The sequence below is a fragment of the Canis lupus genome, chromosome 18 (genome assembly GCF_048164855.1).
Source record: "Canis lupus baileyi chromosome 18, mCanLup2.hap1, whole genome shotgun sequence".
NCBI classification, from domain to species: Eukaryota; Metazoa; Chordata; class Mammalia; order Carnivora; family Canidae; genus Canis; species Canis lupus.
Window position 1 is genome coordinate 49,668,051 of NC_132855.1, and position 21,586 is coordinate 49,689,636.

Consider the following 21,586-nt stretch of genomic DNA (forward strand, 5'->3'; position numbering starts at 1 on the left):
CAGATGCTTAACTGACTACACCACCCAGGTGCCCCCTTACTATTGATTAGTGGGCTCAGGTACCTCTAAAATACAGTATCTCCATGCATTTTTTTTCTTCTTTTGAGATTTGAAAGAATTGACAATTTTCATGATGAGTTGCCATTTCTGTGACGTTGAGGTTTAAATTGATGTACTTTATGGCAGTGGATTCAGAGAAGACACCTGACAGACTCATCAAACAGGTCATGAAACATTTCAGTAACCACTTTCTCTGCTTAGCAACCAAATGAATATCTCCCTCTTGTTTGGTTTAGACAAACAAGCGACTGTGAATTTGCAGAGAACTTTGATACTTAGTTGATTCTACTAAAGTTCAGAAAAGAAGTTCCCAGGGTTATACTCCATCACTAACCAATTTCTTTCTTTCCATGGTGTGTGAGTGCATTTCACTGGGGATAAAAGAGTTTGATAGATGGCTTATCCAGAAAATAAATAACACAGTGTTTGCCAATTGCTGCTGTCTTTTATGCCTGGGTAACCTAGATTTGCATTAGAACCCAGCCACAATTTAACAACATAATTTATGGTGCTTCTAAAAGATCTGCCTTTTTTTTTTTTTTTAATTCCCTGGTTTGATCATCCAAGTTCATTCTTATTGTCACATTAGTGACTTAGAGGTTTCTATCTCCCCCTTGAAATTATCAGTTTAAGAATTTATGGTTGTACCCAAAGTAAATATTCTTTAATTCAGCATAAATAGTTTATAATGACATTATCCTTGACTCATATGGCTTTTACTGGGCTTTGGAACCAGACAAACTTTAACTCTGATTAGTACTTAGAAGCTATACTAAATAGGAGTTGTATGTTTGTCCTCTGAGATTTATAATTTAACACAATGGATTAGAACATGGGTTGTCCATGACTTAAAAAACAAGGATTGAAGACTTGGCCACAATACTTTTTTGGTAAGCAAATTAAGTTTGTAAATATATATAAGATTGTCAATTGGAATGAAAGCGCAGTTATCTTAGAGTGATACCATTAAAAGCTTGAGTTATCTAACTCCTCTTCCTCAGATTTCATGGTCTCCAAGCATGTCCATGATTTTCATGTTGATCTGTCTTCAATTCTTTTTTAAGTCATTCAGCATATGGAACTAATAATCTAGCAAGAGATAATGTATTGGTTATCCCCTACTTCAACACTTCATAACTATAATTTCTCTTGGTAAATAAATAAAATAGCAACAAATTATTTTTTCCAAAGTGCCTAAGAAGAGGGAGTATTGTTGTGAATATTTCCAGAATGTTTATCTGTTTGTCCATAATTTGGCTTTCTGAAGTCTTCCTCAGTGAAATATGAATCTGATCTAGCCACCCCTACATATTGAAAGAGGAAGTCTTTGGGGTTTTCAAAGCAATGACTGAGTCCCAGCCACCTTTACTTGAAATCATTATGCTGTATCACTTCCAAGTTTATTCTTTTATTGATTTGCTTGGAATAATATCTCTGTGTTATTTACCAGCTGTGTGATTTTAGGCAAGTTATCTAGACTTCGTTAAGCCAATTTTCCTTAATCCCAAATGAAACTAGTAATTTGTACCTTGTAGACATGTTGTTTGGATTAATTATAATACTTAGAAAGTGTATGGTGCATTTCTCTGGGTGCATAATAAATAATGTGATAGTAAAAATAAAATATAAGAAGTTCAATATAATTAATGTTTTTATAACAAATCTATCACCTTTCACTGTGAAGACAAATCTAAGAGCATAGCCTCAAAAAAAAAAAAAACTGCATTAGTATATCCAAAATACATTTTTTAAAAAGATTTTATTTATTTATTCATGAAAGACACAGAGAGAGAGGCAGAGACATAGGCAGAGGGAGAAGCAGGCTCCCTGTGGGGAACCTGATGCAGGACTTGATCCCAGGGCCCAGGGATCAAGCCCTGAGCTGAATGAAGGCAGATTCTCAACCACTGAGAACCCAGGTGCCCATATCTGGAATACATCTTAATTTGCTTTATAGCAGTCATAGTCTCCAAACCTGAACACTGAAGACAATATTTTTGGTCATCTGGTCCAATTTCATCACAAATGAATCTCTACTAGAACTTCACCTGGATTGTTAAAAACCTTTTGGTGATTGAGAACAGGCCTCTTTATAAAACCCATTCCTTACTCTAATTTTGGGTCAACCTGTCCATGAAGATGAAATGTGTCTTTGTAACATCCATCGTTTAATTTTATTAGTCTTTAAGCAACAATTGATACAAATAATTCCTTTATAAAAACTCCTATCATGTTTCTGTTATTTTTTTCCACATTGAACATTAAAAATTTTCTTTGTTTTGTATTTTATAATTTATAAATTCTTTACCATCATTTTTTATTTTTAAATTTAAATTCAATTAATTGACATAAAATGTATTATTAGTTTCAGAGGTAGAGTTCAGTACTTCATCAGTCTTATATACCACCCAGTGCTCATTACGTCATGTGCCCTCCTTAATGCCCATCACCCAGTTACCCCATCTCCCCAACCCCCTCCCCTCCAGCAACCCTCAGCTTGTTTCCAATTATTAAGAATCTTTTATGGTTTGTCTTCCTCTCTGATTTTCTCTTGTTTTGGTTTTTCCTCTCTTCCCCTATGATCTCTGCTTTGTTTCTTAAATTCCACATACAAATGAGATCATATAATTGTCTTTCTCTGATTGACTTATTTTGCTTAGCATAATACCCTCTAGTTCCATCCACATCATTGCAAATGGCAAGATTTCTTTTTTTTTTTTTTTTTGATGGTTGAGTAGTATTCCATTGTGTATATATGTCATATCTTCTTTATCCATTCATCTGTGGATAGACAACATCTGGGCTCTTTCCATAGTTTGGCTATTGTGGATATTACTGCTATAAGCATTGGGATGCAGGTGCCCCTTTGAATCACTACATTTGTATCTTTAGGGTAAATACCTAGTAGTGCAATTGCTGGATCATAGGATAGTTCTGTTTTCAACTTTTTGAGAAACATTTATACTGTTTTCCAGAGTGGCTGCACCAGCTTGCATTTCCACCAATAGTTCTTTACCATCTTTTAAATGTAAGATGAACCATCTGCACTTGAATAGCCCACAAGTGGTCTAACATTGGCAGTGAACAATGGGAGAATGGGTCTATTACCTTCATTGATCCAAATACTGCCCTCCTATTCTTGTGGCTTAACAATAAATTAATGTGCATTACTATGTTTTAAGCATTCAGTTGCAATTTTTTTGTTCATGCTGAGCTTATAGACAACTAAGATCTTTTTTTTTTTTTTAAATAATAATTGCTATCAGAGTAGACCTTCCCCAAGCACAGTATCTGAGTATGATATTTTTAATTCTGACTGCAGGCCTCCATATTCTTCTTAAAAATAATCTCCTTGATTTGTTTTTGCCCAATATAATATTTATTCCTTTTGGGCTTATTCAGACATAGGTATGATACTCATTGTATTATCAAGCAATTCACAAATATTAAGCTGAATAGGAACAGGAAAGATGATTTGATAACCACCAAGCTGTACAATGGGCTTGACTTTAAAGAATTCATTGGTAACCCTCTAGTAGAAATTGGAAGAGAGGTAAAACATAAAATTCTTATACTGAAATTATTGGTAACTTTTTTATACATAGTTCATTTATTATAAAAGATTCAACAGGATGCATAGAATAATGAATTTTAAAACTTATGCTTGATTCATTAATGGTTCAAATTAAAGTAGTTGAATGCATCCATGGCCTAGACTTAGCAACTTATCAAGCACTAGTGTCATTTACAAAATTCGAGTATATAAGTCAATAATAACTAATGTGTTTATTTTAAAGTTACCTGGCTCCATCACAGTAGCCTCCAAAATATTGACTAGTAGATTCAATTAAGCAATGTGTTTAATCACAGCATAATAACAGAAATCTGTTTACTACTAATTTATTACTAAATGCTCCCTAGGCTTCATTCCATGCAATAATTCTTAATATGTTAAACTATAAAATGAATGCAAGTCCTATCCCAAACTGTATGGGCTCATTTGAAAAAAATTAAATTTCAAGCTAACGATATGCTCTAGCGGCTCCTTCTTTACATTAAATTTTGTTATCATTCTAAGGGAGCAGACTTCAAACAGTCTTAGACCACAGTTCAAGCACACCTTCTCTGTACATTAGCTCCTTACTCCATTAAACATCCTGGGCCTGTCATCATTCAGAACTGCTTCTCTCTGTCTCCTCTAAGCATTCCTCACTAACTGAAATCTTCCACTAACTTCTCCAATTCCATACACACTTTTTAAGGTTTGGTTTAAATGTTGGCTTATTAGATACACTTTTCTGGGGCCCAGAAAATCCTCTCTCTGGTTTTCTGTACTATTATGGCTAGTTACATTACTAAATCCATCATCTAATGTTTTGTCTTCTCTATTAGCTGCAACATCTTTGAAGGCAGAGATCCTGAGTCATTTATCTTTGCATCTCTATGGCATGATACAGTGCCCAACAAGTGAAAGGTGCTCAATGAATTTGAATGAATAAAAAGCAAAACGTGATGTTCAATGGTACAGATGAAATCAGAGGACTGAAGAAGTCAGAAAGAGAGAGAAATGAATTGTGAATGGTGTCATGTAGTACATGATATTTGAAATGGATCTCGAAAGTTAAACATGATTTGGAATGGTACCAGGATATAAGATGAAGGGATGGGGCATTTCAGAAGAGAGATTTAATAAACCATGACTAAAGATCAAAGAGTTTCACTGCAAGAATGCATCCAAAATTAAACTAATGAAGGAGAACCTAGTAGAATAAATGAGAACAAAATATTCTTTAACTTCTAACATGGATGTTAGGTTTCAAAGGATAATCAAGAGGACCTAATTAGCTGAGCAAAGGAGGTCTTTGTGATTGAAAAAGAAACATTATCTTTTGAATTCATGGAAGACACATGAGTAAGAATGTTAAATGAAAAAACTCCCTAGAAGAAAGGATTTTTTTTAAAAAACTGCAAATAATATATTGTAAATATGAGTAGTATTAATTGTATTTTTGTGTTGGTGAACTGATGAATAGATACAATCATGTAAATGACTAAAAAATAATACAAATGTGAAGACATTAAAAACTGGGAAATGCTGGCCAATCAACAATTATTGAGCTACTTCTCTTTATATTACTGTGGAAGATAAAACTGAAGCAGGAAGTAAGACCCTTTATCTTAAAAAGCTTAATATCCAATTAGTGAGTGGCTCAGTCAGTTGAGCTACTGACTCTTGGTTTCAGTTCAGGTCATGATCTCATGGTCATGATCTCAGGGTCATGAGTTCAAGCCAGAGATCCATTCAGGCTCTGCAGTCAGCATGGAATCTGCTTCAGATTCTTTCCTTTCCCCGTTACTCCCTCCCTTCCTTCTCCCTTCTCTCTCCTTCCCTCAATTGCACTCTCTTTCTCTAAATAAATCAATGAGATCTTTTTTTAAAAAGCAGAAAGCATAAAGAAATAGAAAGCAAAAATAATAGATTCTAACAAGTAAAAGCTAAAAATATGATTGTTTTTAAAAAGATATTCCAGGGAAGGCAGATGTCAATCTAGATAGGAGTATTAGTTGGAAGGAAGGCATTTGACGTTTAAATGCTACCTTTAACAAAGGCATAGATGTTCTGTCAAGGATGAGAGATGCACAGAATGGCAAGGATGGCGGAAGAACTAAAGGGAGGGTCTGTGACTGCCTGTTAGTCACTGTAGTGTTGAGAATCAGGGAAGAAGCCCGCAAGACTCAGATTATTTTAAACTAATGGGTAATATGAAGGTGCAGTACACTTTTGAAAAAGGAAACCACATGAAAAAAATTGCACCACTGTATAATGTTGACTGGGCCATACATTTAATGACAATAAAAAAAATCCATAAAGTATTATTAAATAGCTATTGCCTCATTTCTTTATTCCTGTTCCCTCTTCCTCATACATACCCATGTGTGCACACTTTTACACAGTCATATGGTTTTCAATCTTTTTGTGTTTTTAATTTGCTTTTCTTGTAATAGTTCTTACAAACCATTTGTGGATTTTACTCCCAGGTCTGTTTATCTCTGCTTCTACTCCTGTGATACTTAATGTCTTCTAAACTCCCAGTTGAGTAAGTGTCTCTAAATCTCCCTTCTGTTTTCATCTGCAGTGTTTAAATACCATCAAAAAGAACCACCAAATTCTGAATCTTCCAATAGGCCTTGCCATTCATTTATTCCTAGCATCTCCACTGCAACATATGGAACACAAGGAACTATTTTAATTTTGTTGTTTTTGTTGGTAACTAAAGAAAAGAAAAACAAAAAAGAAAAGAATTGATAGGCAATACTATGCAACTACAAACAATAACTGCAATTAATTGATTCATTGCTACATGCTAGACATCTTGCAAAAAAACTTAGCCTCATTATTTAACCATGGTAATGATCTTAACAAGTAGGCACATTATTATGTTCACCTTACAACTGAGGAACCAGGGGATTAGAGATGTAAAATAACCTACTAAACAGGGATCTGTACACTGGGCTTTCTGACTTCAAAATGCCTTCTTTCAATTACTCCACTATATTGTCTCAGCTCAGATTTGTGTCTTCTCAAACTCCTTCAACCAGCATTTTTAAAGAGTACACAAAAATAAAATCAATCGAAGTTTTCTTTTTCAAAAATGTTATTTAAATAAAACCATGAAATTATACTGATTTCTATAGTGTATGTAGCCTATAAAAGAGTATACAGTTTTTTTAAAAAGCCTCTTAGAAACATTTATTTATTTATTTATTTTTATGTTTTAACTTGTGTGATGAATATGATAGAAGATTTCAGAAAAGCATGCAGACAGATAAGGATATTTTGTTTAATCCACTCATTCAAAAGGGCATTTGGCTTAGAAAAGGAAGGAGGGGGCAGCCAGGGTGGCTCAGGGGTTTAGCGCTGCCTTTAGCCCGGGTGTGATCCTGGAGACTCAGGATCGAGTCCCACGTTGGGCTCCCTGCATGGAGCCTGCTTCTCCCTCTGCCTGTGCCTCTGCCTCTCTCTCTCTTTCTCTCTCTCTCTGTCATGAATAAATAAATTAAAAAAGAAAAGAAAGAAAAGGGAGGAGGAAGAAGAGGGAGAAGAAAAAAGAGGAAGTGAAGGAGGAGGAGGAGGAGGAAGAGAAAAAGGAAGGAAGGAAAGAAAGAAAGAAGGAAAGAAAAAAGGAGGGAATGAGGGAGGGAAGACAAGGGAGGGAGGAAGGAAGGACTGACAAATAGAAAGAAAAAGGGGAGCAGGAGGAGGAGAGGGAGAAGGAACAGACCTAATGAGAAAGAATGATGAATGAACTGGTTAAATCACTACATGTAAATAACAAAATAATATGAGATGAAGATAACTGTAATAGAAAGTTTTAGGAACAAAATCAAACTCAGAATTATAGCAGATTAAAAAATAAATAAACCTGTATCAGGGAGCAAGAATCTCCTGTCCCCTTCAAAATCTTTCTAGAACTGGATTAAGAATTAAATTGACATGAGGCAGATTAACAGAAGCAAATCAAATTCAATTTTGTATGTACAGGGAATCCACAAGGATATGGAAATTCCCAAGAGAATAGGACAAAATGAGGTTTATTTGTCATCCGGAACCAAGGAAAAGTGGGTAGGGGTCAGAGACTTCAAAGAATCTAATGCAATTCACAGGAAGATGAAAGAGAGTGAATATTTGGTAAACAAATGTTCCTTGGGCCAGCAGAAACTAGGGAGCACAGAGGACTTTGATCAAACAAGCCTAGCTAGATTTCTCCCTCTCTACTAGGCCAGTGCGTAGCATAATGCAGTTATCTATGGTGATAACTCTCTTCTTGCAACAGGTCCCTTATCTAAATTGTTTTTAGGTGGTTGTGGGGGAGCTTTTCCTGAACCTGATGGGTTTTGACTGCTTTTTTTTTTTTTTTTTTTACTCAAAATCATCTTTATGCCAATATGGCCCCTCTTGGGATGGCCTGCCCTTGACCCCTACACTGTGTGGAGCTTTGTAGTGTATGATACACTGAGATGTCGGATAGGTTCAGTGAAATATACTGGGGGTAAACAGATTTTGGAAGAAGAATACAGAATAACTTAAATCACTAGAAGCCTGGCCTTTTGTTACTTTCTAACCTCATTGAAGTGTGAATGTTCTGAATAAATCTATTCCCCCCCCCGCCCCCCGCTCCACTTCTTAACATTCCTTCAGTCAGGCAATAGTTTCCATCTTAAAATAATCTCAGTTTCCTCTCCCTTTACTCAAAAAGATGTGTCCTGATAGTGCTAACAGGACTTGAAACCATGGCCACTGTCTAGTAAGAAAGGTTGTCTTTCTCACTAGCCTTGCATCTTGCCTCCATTTATCACCTCAAAGGATGGGAGCTGTGTGTGTGTAGCTGTTTTTCTTTCACTGAGGCCTCGCATATGTAGCAGGAGTTTTACCAGGAGTTAACTCTTGAGAATAGGAGGAAGGATGGGAAGTTGCATTATGGTTTTCTTAAAAGTCTTCAGCAGCACATGGGAATAAGCAAGAGATTAGAAATAGATGGTACACTCTGCAGGAGATGACTTATATTTTTGTTGAAAGGGTCTGCTGCATAAACAGGGTATAAATGCCCTGGAGAAGCAGTGAAAGACCCCAAGGAGATAACTAGGAATAACAACCCCAAAGGTTAATTCATGCAGAAGGGCTGGAAGACCATCATATTTTGTAATGCCAGTTTCTATTATGTCATAAACTGAATAATGTCAAAATATAACATAATCAAATAAAAATTCAAAGCTTAAATTTATTTAAATGATCCCCAAGTCTAAGTCATTCTAAAATCTCACAGAAATCATGTTACTCTCATGGATTTTCTACCCTCTTTCTTTTAAAAGTCTCAAAATATATCCATTTCAAAATGCTTTGCAAGAATATAACACCGTGATCCTTTGACCCCATTTAACTCAGGGGCAATCTGAATCACAAGGAAATAAAATGCTTTCTCCAGCCACAACAAAATGTCACCTGACAAAGTAAAGACAATTTCAGGGTCTGACTTCTTTCCACTGGATTATAAAGTTCATGTAGCAATGAAGAGAACAGGAAATTTCCATAAACTGGAAGACAAACCCTGAGTGAAGTCTCTCTTATTATCAAAATCTATTTCTTGGCCCTTATCCTGTTTCCTCATCCATTTTGAGATGCGCTAACTTTCAAAGAAATATTGTGATTGAGAAAATAAATACACATTTCCCAAAAGTAAATAATTCCTAAACTTTTGGAGCTATAATGTCTTTTCACTGATTTATATGATACTCTATACCTTCTTAAAGTTCTGCAGAGATGACATTTGTTTTAAAGTTTTGTGTCATCATTTGGCTAGGGTTCCAGGATTAAGCAACTTATTCTATAGTTTATATATCCCCTGGTGCATAATAATGTATTTATTAATTAATTCTCTCTCTCTTCTTTATCTCTTCATAATTACTTTTGTTTGATTATTATTCTTGTTCCCAATGTCTGACACCACAATATAAGCAGTTTATTTTTAGTTTTGAAGCAGATTGATGTTAGCTATTTTTCCTATGACAGACAGCAGTGCATGGTGGTTAATTTGCACACACTCTGGAGTCAGACTGCCTAAGTTTGATTCCCTGTTTTTCCATTTATTAGCTGGACAACGTAATCAAGTCTTGCATAAGCCTGACCTTTCCTTGCCTCAGTCTCCTCATCTAAAAATGAAGGTAACAGTAGTACCAACCTTACAGGATTGTGTTTAAGATGAAATCAATTAAGATATCAAAGCCCTTACAACAGTGCCTGGCATTCGTTATTCATTGTGTAATTATTAGCTATTCCTATTTTTGTTTCCCTGTTCCATCACCTTGCTAACTGGTTAGGTGTTGATCAAAAGTTCAGAGCTGCTTGTGATCATTGTATATTTTCATGTCATTCACAGAATAGTGCCCTAACAGATTCTAACCCAGAAAATCTGACTCCTTGAGACATGGATTTTTTGGCAACCAACCGCATGCGCATGGTCTTGGCTCATCTGAAGACCCCTTGTTGATTTTGCATCTGGACATAGTGGGCCAACATTGTATGATGTACAAGGTGTCAGTAAAACCTGCAGGGGATCCTTCGATCATAAGAAAATAACAAGTCTCATTGTTCCTGTGGGGGAGCAGACACAGAGACCCAAAGATTTAACTCTTTCAAGTGAGTAATATCCTAATTCGGATTTTGCCTTGGGAGATGAGCTTCCTTGAGCTACATATAATCGAGTAAAATTGTATTATCAGTAAAACCCCCTTCAGACCCTCATCTCTTCTCTATGATAACAAGTATAACTTTCTCCATAAAGCACCTATATAAGGGTTAAGATTAAGGTTGTCTTTGTAATCCTTACAAAGTGTGTCTGTATTAGCTTCTTTGAAGTTTCTTCTGAATCACAGTTTTAAAATATTTATGTTCTCAGATCACCTTAGAAAGTAATATTCTGTGTGTTTTTGTTTGTTTGTTGCTTGTTTGTTTTACTCTATGCCTACTAATGTGCTGTGTACAAAAAACAAATTGTTATTGTATTGGAACAATTCTGTTTCCATTGATGAAGTTCCAGAGGGAGATTTTATGCAGATTCAACTGTCCAGAGCCATGCAAAAGCATCGGGCTTTTTAAAATGGTTTTTTAAAAATTAATTAATTAATTAATTAATTAATTAATTAATTAAAGATTTTATTTATTTATTCATGACAGACACAGAGAGAGGCAGAGACACAGGCAGAGGGAGAAGCAGACTCCATGCAGGCAGCCCAATGTGGGACTCGATCCCTGGTCTCCAGGATCACACCCTGGGCTGAACCCAGCCCAGCTAATCTCAGCTAGACCACTGAGCCACCCAGGCTGCCCTAAAATTATTTTTTAAAAAGGCACTATCTTTACGTAATAAAACAACCTGATAACAGTTTCCTATAAGTATAAAACACAATGATATATGAAACTTATGCTATTTTTAAACATTTTTTTATATGCTTAGAAACAAAACAAAAATGATTGTATACAATGTTGCAGAAGAACTTCTCCCCCTTCCCCCCATAAGTTTGGTGAGCTCTAACCAGGAAGCAGTTTACTGTGCTGTTTTGTAAATTTAGGAAAGAGACTCTCACATTCATATTTGTATCTTCAAGAGGAAATACCTGCAATATTGTAGATGCTTAATAAATGCTCATGAAATATACAAGTGAATAAATATCTAGGTATTAACATACTGCTGAATTTAGCACCATTGATCTAAGCACTTAATGCTCTTACAAATTGCAAGCAATGCACCTATTAAAAGAATTTCCTCATGTATATTTCTCCTGAAATTAAAAATAAAAAATATTTTAAATTATATTTTCCAGTTTCTAGATTATACAGAACCTACTTCTTCAACCAGATCATAGCAAAGCAAAATTGTCTATAATCAGTTCTCATTTTGGAGAGATACAAAAATAATATCCAAGATAAATTGGGGGAAGAAAGATGGCATAAAATGTGCTACAAGTTAGCTTGTGATTTAAAAAAGAAAATTGCTTTGTCATAAGTCAGAAGCATTTTAGCTTCTTTTAAAAAATGATTTGAAACATTTTGACTAATGTTAGAGTTTCCAGTGATGAAGGATATCATAAATGTGCTAGTTTAGATGAAAGATAAAAATAAAGTCAGAACCACAAGATGAATAATTGGTATCTATAATGTATACTGACTTCTTGTTCTAAGCATGTACATGTAGGGTTATCAAGGCAACTCATTTGACCTAGAGGAGATGGTGTTATTTCTGGCAACTTCCTTTATCCTGTTTGAAAGAACTATTTTCTATTACATTAACAATGTAAAACCAAATAAAGATTTAAATTCTGAAAAAAAAAAAGATTTAAATTCTGTAATCAAAGCCCAAAATAATGATAACCGGAAGGTAATTTATGAAGAATCATTGTAAATGGATATCTTTTTCTTCAAGAACATGTGAACAAAATGAGTGAGGAAAGAAGACGGAAGGAAAAGAAATCTCTAAGTTATAACCTCCATATGCTGATAAAGGTTTAATTAATTTTTAGCACAATCTGCTGTTTTTTTTTTTTTTTTTTTTTTTAAGTGTTGCTTCAAGTTATAATACCAAGCACTCTCCAGTTTTGGGCAACCTTCACCATTCGCCTGGACCACATTTTAACTTTTGGAAACTTAGTGGTTTATGTTCAGTGTCATGTTAAAACAGATGCTTCTCTAACCTTCTCAAGTTGTGAGAGGGTTGTTGGTTGTTTCAGAATACAATAAAGAAAGATGGGGGAAGAATGATTGTCAAGTTACTCTTCACCTCCATCTAAAGCAGTGTTCTTCATATTGACTAAATATTGGAATCGCTAAAGTTTTAAATATTATTGGTGATTGAGTATCATCCCCCAAATTCTCATTTAATTGAGATGGTTATGACCTGGGCATAGAAACCTTTCAAAATTCTTTCAAATAATTCTAATGTGCAACCCATTTTGAGAACCAATAACCCAAAGGAAGGAAGAAGAAAAATGTACAAAAGGCTAACAGTTAAAAAGTTTTCTTTTTGAGGTGCCTGGCTGGCTCCATTTGTAGAGCATGTGACTCTTGATCTCAGGGTCATGAGTTCAAGCCCCACATTGGGGGTAGAATTTACTTTAAAAAAGCCATTCAGTTAAATTCTTTGGTTTTCCTTACATTGGTGGAGACCAGAATCTTTAATTATTATGCTCATTTTGAGTGTAAGGCAACAGAACTGCACTAAAAACAATGTTTCAATGTCTTATTAAAATGATCTATTCAGTTTTATTTAATTCAACTCAATAAAAAGTGACTAACCTATTATGTACAAAGAACTGACCTAATCTTGTAAGGACATTCAAAGATGAATAAGATCTGATCCCCCTTCTCAAATAGCATATAGACAAGAGAAATGTTAGCTAAGTCAACTAGAGTCAGATATTTGTAAATAAATCGGACCTGGTAAAGGAGCTTAATGGCTTCTTGAATAGAAAATGAATATCCTATAAGTTCTGACACCAAAATCACAAAATCAATCTTAAAAACAGCATTAGCCCATAGATATATAGCACTATGTCTGATTAAGCCTAAGAAAGTGGAGAAATGAGCCATTAGCTGATGAATTAGAGCTATTTGTTTTTTGCCAGATTGGGAGGCTGAGATGGTGTGTTGTTTCCAACCACAAAACTGAGATATGAAATAATTAGTCAAAAGTCTTAACAGTATACTGGGCTTACCTGTGAAAGTGCTTCCTAGGTGCCAGGTAAATTTTTTTCAATTCAAATGAAAAGTGTTATTATGCATAATCAATTGAATAAGTTGTTTTTAGATTTGCCTTGAGTGCATCAGATGAGTGCTACCCAGTAAAATGTGGATCTCTATCTTAGTACACATTATTTTATGATTTGTAATGCAGAGATTTATAGTATATGTATGTATCTACATGCATGTTTATGTGGCACAAGTTAGCTTGTTTAGTGACACTATATATGGTGACAGAAAGCAAATGAATGGTCGTGTGGGTTCTGTGCATGGAGTATCAGAATGCAGGATTACAAAGGGGCATTAATAAACTTTTGGGGCAGATGATATGTTTCTTTTCTTGACTATGGTAAGCTATCACAAGTATATACATACTTCAATTTATAATACACTTTGTTATGTGCAGTTTATTATTATCATGAAATGTGTCCTTCATCTGACAATATGGAAATATTCTCTTACATAGAGCTTTTACATTTAAGATCTTAATCCATTTGGGGGTATGTTTCGTATATGAATGGTGGGTTAAGGACATAATTTTATTCTTTCACTTAAAAATAATGCTATAGGGTGCTTGGGTGCTCAGTCAGTTAAGCACCCAACTTGATTTCAGCGCAGGTCATGATCTCAAGGTTATGAAATCAAGCCCTGCATGGTGCTCCATGGTCAGCTGGGGGTCTGCTTGAGATTCTCTCTCTCCCTCTTCCTCTCTCCCACCTGCATATGTGTGCACTCTCTCTCTCTCTAACAATAAATAAATCTTTTAAAAACCCCAACAATTCTATTAGTCTTAGTTAAAAAACACTCAAACAAACAAACAAACAAACGTTTCCCCCATCGATTTGTCATGCCCCCTCAATCACATAATCTAGGTTCCACATATGCTTGTGTCTCGGTTCATTTGACTGCTCTATTTGCCTCTCTCTGAACCACAACCACACTCTCACAACTACTACTAATTTAGAGTGAGTCTGTATCTGTTAGGGCAAGTCCCCCTTATTGTTCTATTTGAACACTGTCTTTGTTATTCTTGGAATTTTGCCCTTCGACATGAATTTAGAATTCATGTAAACAAAATCACATTTGCACTGAGTTTAAAAAAAATTGTGTTGGCTAAACTGCTGACAATTATCACCCATAGCATAACACCATGCTTTGCAATACTCGTAATGATTGCTTTGTTTTGAAATACTAAAAATCTTGCCAGTTCTGTGCAATACATAATACATCACTGCATGTGTACTAAATGCAAAAGCAGCTCATTGATTTTCCTATAGATTGCAGACCAGGATGGCAGACACACCTAAAAATAATAACAAAAACCACCCCTGAGCTTTATCAAGGATGAGAAAACAATAGAAAATTTTATTCCATTTATTCCTCCAAAGAGTATGCTTTTGAAACTATCTGAGATAAAAAGAAACGATTTTGCTAATGAAGATTGTTCTTTGTCTGTGAAAAGGTTTTTTTTTTCCCCTGTTTTGTAATCTCTGGCCCCTGACACCCATCACTTTTCCAAATTATATGGAAATAGCCCATATAAAATAGATCAAATATGACTCTGCACCATTTATTCTTGTGTCACAGTTGCCAAGGGGATCGGAACGATAAGAAAAAATGATAATCTGTGTTTGGAAACATCTCTACCTGCTGATTCAGGGCCTTGGGAAGCAGCTCTAAGAACCCATGGACTGTTTCTCCATCAAATGTTCACTCCATGAAAGGATTTAAATATCTCTGGCTCTAAAAATACCACAAACATATATACACTCCTTTCCCTTTAGCTAGGAAGTGCTGAGAGACATAATCAGGGCCTTTACAAGTAATTTTAAAATTGTCATGTCTTAAATGAGTAAGTTTTCAACAAACAGCAGCTTTTACAAACTTGTTTTATGCAGCAGAATTGAAAAGCACAGGAAGTTTTGACTGGGTACTTGCAAAGCTTAATGGGAATAGAGGAATATTCTGAATTCTAAGGTCAGATGGGCTCTGACAGTGCCCTAGGAAAGCAGGTTGATGCCAAGGAAAGTCAGTTGGAGTGGGAAAAGTCTATGGCATCTTTTGCACTCATTTCCCCTCCATCAAATCAATACATGCAAGAAACCAATGCACCTTCACTATCACCATGGCTTTCATTGCGAAAGAGGTAACATAGTTACTCTAGTGACTACTACAAGGCAGTTAATGGCACAGACCCAAAAGTCAGACTGCCTGGATTCAAATTCTAGAATTCCTGGGTGGCGCAGCGGTTTAGCGCCTGTCTTTGGCCCAGGGCGCGATCCTGGAGACCTGGGATCGAATCCCACGTCGGGCTCCCAGTGCATGGAGCCTGCTTCTCCCTCTGCCTATGTCTCTGCCTCTCTCTCTCTGTGTGACTATCATAAATAAATAAAAATTTAAAAAAAGTATATTCAAATTCTAGCTCTAACACTAATAGAATGATTCTCTCTCCTTGCCTACATTTCCTCATCTGTAACGTATGGAATCTATGGTTATTATAACAGTTATTGTAAAGACTAAGTTAGTTAATACATATAAAGTGCTTAAACAGCATGCATTGTGTTAGTTTTTATCATTATTATTAGTGGTAATACTATTATGACTATCAAAACCCTTAGGTGTGAAGGGAATGGAAGCTGAGTTTACAATTGTAACAATTTTAGATTTAAAATTATTTCAATCTTAATGTATTGGTGACACTGCAAGCCATACAAGCCGTACTTGTAATGATGGCTTTACCGACAGAATGAAGTTCTCTTTGTTATGAGATTAAAAAACAAGGAAACCAGCACTATACTTATTTCAAGAGTTTCATATAGCAACTCTCATTTTTACACCATGATTAATCTTGGTCCTCATCTACATCTCTTTCTTCACCCATTTATTCAACAAATAATTCACCCAATATTGCTTATTCAGCAAATAATTACCAGTTGCTTAAAATTCAGGATGGACCAGTCATTGTATTTGCTGATGTAAAGATATATCAAACACTTCTCCACTACAGAAGATTTACAGAAACCTTTACTATGACAGCATAACAGAATGATAATAACAAGGGAGACATGGGAAGTCTTCATAAGCGAAGTGACATTTGATCTGGATTTTGAACTATGAGTAGGTGGGGAGGGCATTCCATGAAGAAAGCAAAGTATGTGATAAGGTTCAATAAAAAGAATGTGTCTTACTCTGGGCACAGAAAGATGTTTAATATGCCTAAAGGGAAAGGTTTGTGTTGGGAGGGAAAGCAGAACACAAGGAGGCTGTGAAAGTCGTTGGTGACTGCGTGGTGAAGAATCTGCATCAAGGACTATTGACCAGATTCTGGAGACAGAGTAAAAGTGAGTCCTTCACGTATGAAACACTTCTGCTTCATAGACTGTGTGTTCTTTGTTGTGTAACAAATTACCAAAACCTCAGCAACTTAAAACAACACAAATATTATTTCAGAGTTTCATGGGTCAGGAATCCAGCATATTTTGGTTGGATCCTCTGTGCCAGGCTGAAATTGATCGATGAGTCAATTGGATGCATCTTTATCTGAAGCTCAACTGGGGAAACATCCACTTTCATACTCCCTAAAGTTGTTGGCAGAATTCATCTTGTGTGTTACGACCGCAATGTTTTCTTGCTGGCTTTTGGATGGAACCATCTTAGCTCTCAAGACTGCTCTCAGGTTCTTGCCACATGCCCACCCCCCCGCCCCCCACCATAGAAATTTACTCCTCAAGGACAGCAGGAGAATTTCTTTCATGCTTTGAGTCACTTTCATCAGGAAGATCTCAATTCCTTTTAAAGGTACATCTAATTAGATCAGGCCCACTCACAATCATCTTTTTATTGAGGTATAATTGACGAATAGAATTGTTATATATTTAAAGTGTTACAATATGATGATTCGACATACTTACATGTTGTGAGAGGATCCCTCAACATAAAGTTAATTAACACAGCCATCACCTCACATATTTACCTTTTTTGGTTCATTTTTGGTGTGAACACTTAAGTTGTACTCCAGACACAAATTTCAATTATACAATATGGTATTATCAACTATAGTCACCAGTCTAATGTTATACATTAGATCCTTGGAACTTATTCATCTTATAACTTAAAGTTTATACTCTTTTACCAACCTCTCCCTACTTCCCAGCCCCGGCAACCACCATTTTACTCTCTATTCTCTGAGTTAGACTTTTGTGTGTTTTGTTTTAGAATTGTTTTTTTTTGTTTTGTTTTGCTTTCTACTGTTTTAGATTCCATGTGTAAGTGATACCACACAGCATTTGTCTTTCCTTGTCTGCTTTATTTCACTTGGCATAATGCCCTCCTGGCTCATCCATATTATTGCAAATGGCAAGATTTACCTCCTTTTTTAAGGCTGAATAATATTCTAATATATATATATGATATATATACACACATAAGATGTATAATCATATATAATATATACAAAATAAATAATAAAATTATGTATTAAATAAATTTAAAAAATATATAACACATATAAAAGCGTATATATATATACGTGAGATATATACATATATATCATGTTTTCTTTACTCATTCATCCACTGACAGATACTTTGCTTGTTTCCATACCTTAGCTATTGTGAATAATGCTTCAGTGAATGTGGAAGTACAAATATCTCTTTGAAACATTAGTGATAATGGTTTCCTTTCTTTTGGATGTACACTCAGGAGTGGGACTGGTGGATCATATGATAATTCTATTTTTAACTTCTTGAGGGGTCTCCATACTGTTTTATATGGTATCTGTACCAGTTTCCAGTCCCACCAACAGTGTACAAGTGTTCCTTTTTCCTCTACATCCTTCCCAACATTTGTCATTTCGTCTTTTTAATACTGAACATTCTAACCGGTGTGAGGTGACATTTTATTGCAGTTTTGATTTGCATTTCTCTGATGATTAATGATATTGAGCACCTTTTCATGTACTGTTTGTGGTCAGATATCTTCTTTAGGAAAATATCTATCCAGATCCTTTGCCTTTTTAAAAAATTACTCCTATGTTTTTGTCTAGAAGTTTTATGGTTTCAGGTTGTCTGTTTAAGTCTGTAATCCATTTTGAACTGAATTTTGTGTATACTGTGTGGTGTAAGACAGGAGTCAGTTTCATTCTCTCACATGTGACTATCCAATTTTCCCAACACCATTTATTAAAGAGACTAACTTTCCCCACTACATGTATTTGAGTCATTTATGTTATGTTGCCATAATATTGATTTATTAGTGTCAAATATTGATTGACCGTATATGTCTGGGTTCATTTATGGACTATTCTGTTCACTTATCTGTATGTCTGGTTTTTGTTGTTGCCGTTTTTAGATTTTTATTTATTTATTTATCCATGAGAGACACACAGGGAGAGGCAGAGACATAGGCAGGAGAAGCAGGCTCTCTTCTGGGGATTCCAGGATCCCAGGATCACAACCTGAGCCAATGGCAGATGCTCAACCATTGAGCTATCCAGATGCCCCATGTATGTCTATTTTTATGCCAATACTAAACTTTTGATTACTCCAGTTTTGTAGTACAGTTGAAGTCAGGAAGCATGATACCTCCAGCTGTGTTCTTTCTCAAGATTGCTTTGGCTACATGGGATCTTTTGTGGTTCCACATGAATTTTAGGATTCTTTTTTCTATGTCTATGAAAAATGCCATTAGAATTTTGATATGGATTGCCTTGGATCTGTAGATCACTTTAGGTAGTATAGACATCTTAACAATATTAATTTATGTAATCTATGAACATGGAACATCTATTTATTACTGTCTTCTTCATTTCTTTCATCACATCTACAGCTTTTTAGTGTACAGAGCTTTTACTTCCTTGGTTAAGTGTATTCCTAAGTATTTTGTTTTAGAGATTATTATAAATGATATTATTTTCTTAATTTTTCTTTCCAATAGTTCATTGTTAGTGTATAGAAATGCCACAGATTTTTGTTTGTTAATTTTGTATCCTGCAACTTTACAGAATTCATTTATTAGTTCTAACAGTGTTTTGATAAAGTCATTAGGGGTTTCTATATATAATATCATGTCATCTGCAAGTAGGGATAATTTTATGTTTTCCTTTTTGATTTGGGTGCCTTTTATTTCTTCTTCTTGTCTAATTGCTCTGGCTACAATTCCTAGTTGAGTAGAAGTGGTGAGAGTGGGCATCCTTGTGTTGTTTCTGATCTTAGAGGAAAAGCTTCCAGCTTTTCAACTTTGAGTATATTAGCTGCCATATATGGCCTTTATTATGTTGAAGTACATTGTTTCATTCAGTTTGCTTAGTTTTTATCATGAAATAATTTTTAATTTTGTCAAATGTTTTTTTCTGCACTAATTGAGATGATCATATGACTGTGTTTAACACTGATTGATTTATGGATGTTGAACCATTCTTGCACACCTGAAATAAATCCCACTTGGTCACAGTGTATGATCCTTTTGATGTAGTGTGGAATTTGGTTTGCTAATATTTTGATGAGGATTTTTGCATCTATGTTCAGGTGTATTGCCTGTAATTTTCTTTCTTTGTAGTGTCCTTATCTGGCTTTGGTATCAGAGTACTGATGGCCTTATAAAATGGGTTTGGAAATGCTCCCTCATCCTTATATTTTTGGGAAAGTTTGAGAAGGTTTGGCCTTAATTCTTCCTTATATGTCTGGTAGAATTCACTAGTGAAGCTATCTGGTCCTGCATTTTTCTTTCTTGGGAGACTTTTGATTACTGATTCAATCTCCTTACTAGTGATTGGTCTACTCAGATTTTCTATTTCTTCACAAGTCAATCTTGATAGGTTATATATTTCTAGGAATTTATCTATGTTTTTCTCTAGGTTACCTAATTTGTTGGCATATAATTGTTCATAATAGTTTCTTATGACCCTTAATATTTCTGTGTTATCAGTTGTAATGTGTCCCCCTTCTTTTGTGATTTTATTTATTTGAGTCATCTCTTTTTTTTCTGTGAGTCTAAGGATTTCTCAATTTTTTTTTTATCTTTAAAAAAACACTTGCTTTCACTGATCTTTTCTACTGCCTTTTAAATTTCTGTTTCATTTATTTATGCTCTTACCATTGTTACTTCCTTCTTTATAGAATAATCTCTTTTTTGAGTATCTCAAAGTCAGCTGATTTGGGGCCTTAATTATATATTCAAAATTCTTTCATTGTTATTACCTAATCTAATCAATTAAGCGAGTATTGAATCATATTCATGGGTCTGGCAACATACAAGAGGAGAGAACATTTGGTGTATATATCATAGGCTGGGAAATTTGGGGATCATCTTAGAATTGTCTACAACATAGACTTTTTGCTTCTCTGGGTTAATGGGATGATTTTGGCCTCCATAATATCTTCTGAAAAGACTTATTTAAGGGGACTAAAACAGTAATTTTTTCCCCTCAATTATTTTGCACACATTTCCTTCATATCAAATAGTATATGTGCTAGACTGACTATACCCTGCAGTAAATTTTACTTTATTTTCTCAGTAGTGATTAGCTGTGACTATTACTAAAGTCATTTTCTAGGCACATCAAGCATGCACTAATACGTATGTTGAAATGATTTACTGAGTTAAAACAAATATAAATCAAAATTCAAAAAATAAAAAAAAAGACACTCCTAATATGCTCAATGGATCAAATAGCTTTTAATTCCACTTATTAGGTAGTCTTGTCATTTGTGCATGAAATACAAAATGTAGTACATTTTCCTAAGGATTGCATGGGGGGCATAGGAAACTCAGTAAAATGTGTTTAAAGATTTATAAGTTGGGATCCCTGGGTGGCGCAGCGGTTTGGCGCCTGCCTTTGGCCCGGGGCACGATCCTGGAGACCCGGGATAGAGTCCCACGTCGGGCTCCCAGTGCATGGAGCCTGCTTCTCCCTCTGCCTGTGTCTCTGCCTCTCTCTCTCTCTCTGTGACTATCATAAATAAATAAAAGTTAAAAAAAAAATAAAAAAAAAATAAAGATTTATAAGTTGATGCTGTTTGAAAGTAGTTTGAATCAATGGTGGCATCTATTCTTGGCTAGATATAAGCCCAGGCACATGATATAGGCCAGGGCTAAGCTCTACTGTCCTGACATCAATCAGAATCTTGTGGAGACAGTTTTACCCAAAGGCAATGGAGCAAAATGAAAATAATCAGCTTCCTTGAGTGCTTCTTTGTGTCTTTCTTGTTGCTGTTGAAGGGATCTATGTTATAGGGT

General features: G+C 35.2%; 1 long non-coding RNA gene across 7 annotated transcripts in view; it reads right to left on the bottom strand.

Moving 5' to 3' along the window:
* LOC140609182 (uncharacterized) overlaps positions 1 to 21,586 on the bottom strand; it is a 337,556-nt gene that overhangs the window by 139,680 nt on the left and 176,290 nt on the right. Inside the window, exon 7 of one of the 7 annotated variants that reach the window (XR_012011121.1) lies at positions 1,135 to 1,149. The exons of the other annotated variants lie outside the window; for them this stretch is intronic. This is a non-coding gene — a long non-coding RNA (uncharacterized lncRNA). Of the gene's footprint in view, positions 1 to 1,134; positions 1,150 to 21,586 lie in introns of those variants that run through there. 7 annotated transcript variants of the gene reach the window in all.